The following is a 3,661-nucleotide window of genomic DNA, read 5'->3' as shown; positions in this document are numbered from 1 at the left end:
GGAGTGGGACATGAACCCACAACCCTCTGATTCAAAGGCGAGGGTGCTATGAACTGAGCCACAGCTGACACCTCACTATGATTTTGTAAGTGCATTGTTAAGGCTTCCTTAATAATTGATTCCAGCATTTTCCCCAAAGACTGATGTCAGGCTAACTGGTTTGTAGTTCCCAGTTTTCTTTTACTGAATAATAAGTACTCAATTGTACTTCATAATTAGTTTAACAGGCACTCTTTAAACATAACTCATTGCTCTTTCCATGCTTCTGCCCCCTTTCCTCTCCAAATTGTTTTCCTTGTAGTTTCACAAGCATCAACAGCCTTGTGATACTTCATTTAAACAGCATTCTCACACACTGCGCTGTCAATGATGGAGTGGAGGGCATCACAGGCCAACTTGTTATCACCTGATACCCAGTGCAGCTTGTTCCAGAAAGGATCACTGGATAGCAATCAGGAAAATGAAGCTTAGCTGATTTTTCTCTTCATAGCCCAATGACACTAATTGTTTAAAAACAAAAACTACTGTGGATGCTGGAAATCTAAAACAAAAACAGAATTACCTGGAAAAACTCAGGTCTGGCAGCATCTGTTGAAGGGTTGTGAGGACTCAAAACGTCGACTCTTTTCTTCTCCACCGATGCTGCCAGACCTGCTGAGTTTTTCCAGGTAATTCTGTTTTTGTTTTGGATTTCCAGCATCCGCAGTAGTTTTTTGTTTTGACACTAATTGTAGCAGTCTGACTGCTGCCCTGCTGAGATCAATTAATGTAGCACAGACTAGGAATTGAACCTGGAAACTTCTGGTCTGTTTGGTTAGTTTTATACCAGGTGGTACTTTTATCCAATGAAACATTGACCATTTTAACAGGGTCAAACAGTCACTATGATTTACTCTTGTTCACAAAGTCAACTCATGTTTTTGTCTTATTTTAGAATTATATTCAGCCCTCTGGTGGACTTGCATTGTATTTTCAATGAGCCTGCACAATGGCTTGTCTGAACAAAATATTTTGACATTAAGGTTGTTCTTTAAAATAAGGTTGTGATGCATGGGGAGGGGATACATCTAAACTTCAATTTTAAAAGATACACAGAACAGTTGTTCCACATGCTTCTTTATTAACATAGATAGAGTACTGATTGTGCCACTTTTATTCAAACAAAGCTCCTTATGCTATATAGTGTAATATTATTTTCCTTCCCAAAACATCACTAATTCCCACTGAAATTAAAGAAAATAGTCTACTAGATTTCAAAATGTTTAACTGATGAACACACCTGAACACAATTGTACTTATTATTTCCTGTGCCTGGTTTCTCTAATGTCTCCCATAATTCTTGATCACTACTATCTCCTTGCTACTTCTGATCATCTATCTCTTCCTTTATTGCATGATATAATTTCTAAATTCAAATTCTTCAACACATCCAACTGTGTCAAATTGTTGCCAATCTGCATTACTGCAGCACTTCCCAATCTTTTCCAGCTTGTTTTACTTCTCCGATTCTCATACCCAGACTGATAGATTGTGGTCATTCTGGCAACTGAAAGCCTATCATCTTCAGTCATGACCAACAATCTTAAGCTGTTCACCTTGGCTCCTGGTTCACTAAATACGCCTTAAGTATTGTAATTGGTAAGGAACAAAACATGACAAATCATTCAGTCTGCTACTTCATTTATTAGTCACAGAAGCTCTGACTCCTCAATTCTCATCTCCTTACTCACTTAATAATCTTAGTTCCCTGGTACGTAATTGTCTCTTTTTTGATCAACTCTGCAACTATGGATTTCTGGGGCAGTTCTGCTGCTCTGGCTTCCCCTATTAAAATCTTTTATCTGCATTGAAAATGTTCCTAAACACCTTAAGCAGATCACCCTATAATCTTCTTATCTTTAGAGAATGCAACCCAAGTTGTTACTATAGCTACATTCCTTACTTCATCCAAGGCATTATTCTGGTGAATCATTACTGCACACCTTACAGGCGCAATAAAACCTACCCAAGATATATATATTATTGACGAGGATTTGGGTATGTGGAGTGTATTACAACCCAGATGGGAGGAGTGCACTGTCTGTCTCTAGTCCCACTACTCCACAAGTCACAAATACTTAAATGGTGTTTCCAGCTAGCTATATGGCCAAATATGTGCTTTACCTATTAATCTCAGAATGACCACTCAACGACCAGGTTTCTTCAATAAACAAAATTATTAGTTTATTACAAAAGTAGTCTTGTCAAGTAGAAAGGCAAAGCTTATTAACATATAGTATCAAATATGAAACTATAATAATTACTCTCTCAATACCCTAACATACACACACAAAAAAAAAGAGGAATTCTGCCAAAAGGTTAAAAGTCAATGATTCGAGGGCAAAGGATAGATGGTGGAATCTTTGAAATGGCGTTTGGGTTACATGGTTGGTGTCTCGGCACCGATCTGCGAAACAAGCAATGATTCTTGCACTGCTTCTCAGGTCCAGCATGTAGAGCAATTTAGCAGCAGCTTCTATTCACTTCCAGCTGTGGACTGGCTCTGGACTGTAAAGAGCTGTAGTGTTCTTTACACAAGGAATTGACCCTTTTCCTCCTCCAAAGCAAAACCAAAATTAACCATTAAACACAATTTTCCAGGCATAGTTTTTTTCAAAGCATAAACCACCAAGTCACCCCTTTCGTGAATAGTCCACTAGGGTCAAGAAGTTTCAAGCTTCTCTAAAACTGCTTAATTACCTTTTCTTGTAAAATGCTGTCTTTTCTGGGAATAGCAATCAGAGTCCTTGCGTTAACTTTTTAAGGCACAATGTCTTTTAAAAACACAATTTCTTCCAGGATATTCTTAGTCCTTGAAGATGAACCATTTTCTGTGATTAAAGTGTTTATGACAAGCATAATTTCTCTGCAGATGGCGCAAAACATAAACGTACTAAACAATGAGGATAGTAACATACTTCAGGAACACAGACAGGTTGATGAAATGGGAGGACACATGGTAGACGAAATTTAATGGAAAGAAATGTGAACTGTTTCATTTTGGGGAACGATGAAAGAATGATACAAGCAGATTCAATAATAATTTTCAAAAAAGAGAATGGGATAAACACTTGGGAGGGAAAATTTGCTGTGGGAAAACAGAGGAATGGGACTAATTGGATAGCTCTTTCAAAGAGTTGGCAACATGCAAGATGAGCTGAATACCTTCTTTTGGTGCTGTATCATTCTATGTTTCTAGAGTGACGTGCCCAAAACTGAAAACAATGTTCCAAATGAATTCTAACTAGTGCTCTATATAACTGCAATGTTACATGCTAATATTTATATTTAATTTTGTACTCCTGTTAGCTTTTTGTTTGCATTTTACACCCTTGAGCTAAATCCTGTGTACCAGAACAATAAATCCCTTTATCATTTTATTTACCTTCCTCCCATACTTCCTTAATTTGATTATACATTACTACCATCTAATATTGTAAAGTGTACTTTCTCACTTTTGTTATACTCTTTCATTGTTCCATTCACTCACTCTACGCTATTTGAAATCTTCTGTTGTCATCTTCTTGCTTAACTATACCTTCTAACTTAGTAAAACATGCAAACTTGATAGACTGAAAAGTTCTAGAAGTGTACGATTTCTAGAATGCTACTGCTTGTTGTG

Source organism: Cetorhinus maximus, chromosome 22 (genome assembly GCF_964194155.1).
Source record: "Cetorhinus maximus chromosome 22, sCetMax3.hap1.1, whole genome shotgun sequence".
NCBI lineage: Eukaryota > Metazoa > Chordata > Chondrichthyes > Lamniformes > Cetorhinidae > Cetorhinus > Cetorhinus maximus.
This window is presented reverse-complemented; position numbering follows the sequence as displayed.